Source organism: Eimeria mitis, genomic scaffold (assembly GCF_000499745.2).
Source record: "Eimeria mitis Houghton genomic scaffold, Emh_scaff4389, whole genome shotgun sequence".
Classification (NCBI taxonomy): Eukaryota; Apicomplexa; class Conoidasida; order Eucoccidiorida; family Eimeriidae; genus Eimeria; species Eimeria mitis.
In genome coordinates, this window is record NW_013572705.1 from 1 (window position 1) to 214 (window position 214).

Below are 214 nucleotides of genomic sequence, written 5' to 3' on the forward strand. Positions count from 1 at the left end.
ATATAATATAATATAATATAATATAATATAATATAATATAATATAATATAATATAATATAATAATATAATTATATTATATTATATTTTTTTCTTTTTATTATAGCACAAAGGATAGTAAACCCAATAAGGTGTATAATATCTCTTCTGTTTTATTTTTTTCTTTTTTTCTTTTTTTTTCTCTCTCTCTCTCCTATATATATATATATATATATA